We start from the raw sequence: 656 nt of genomic DNA, 5'->3' as shown, positions 1-656 counted from the left end.
AAAGAATAAAAAAATAAAGCAGAAAACAAAAGAAAATAAATAATGCAAAAAACAAAATAAAAAAACTGGAAAAAATAGCAACAATAAGTATTTTTGTTGTAAGTAGAAACAAAATAAAATAAATAAAGCAACAAAGAAAACAAAAAAACTAAAAAAGTGTTTTCAAATTTGAAAACTAATGGCACTAACAGAAAGTTCATAATTTTTCTAAAACTAAAAGAAAAAAAGAATTAAAATATAAAGCAAAAAACAAAGGAAAATAAATAATGCAGAAAACAAAACAAAAAAACTAGAAAAAATAGCAACAATAAGTATTTTGTTGTAAGTAGAAACAAAATAAAATAAATAAAGCAACAAAGAAAAAAAAGTGCCACCTACTAGGCCCCCACGGCCTGAATACGACTAGAAACCCTACCATGGGCCAGGATTCAGGCCCGCAGGAGGCCCAGTAGGCCCACAGGCACACAGCGCAGGGTTAGGCCCGAAAGCCTGCATTTGAGAGGAGCTCGAGAGGGAAGGCGGGTAGCGCTTATAAACCACTCTTGAGCTCTCTCAGTTAGCGAGGGGGGACTAAAGTTTTGGCACGGGGCAGCACAAGGCCTTTGGTCCTGTTTGGTGCCAGCAACCGGGACTAAAGGGGGGCATTGGTCACGGTT

The sequence above is a fragment of the Triticum dicoccoides genome, chromosome 3A, assembly GCF_002162155.2.
Source record: "Triticum dicoccoides isolate Atlit2015 ecotype Zavitan chromosome 3A, WEW_v2.0, whole genome shotgun sequence".
Classification (NCBI taxonomy): Eukaryota; Viridiplantae; Streptophyta; class Magnoliopsida; order Poales; family Poaceae; genus Triticum; species Triticum dicoccoides.
This window is presented reverse-complemented; position numbering follows the sequence as displayed.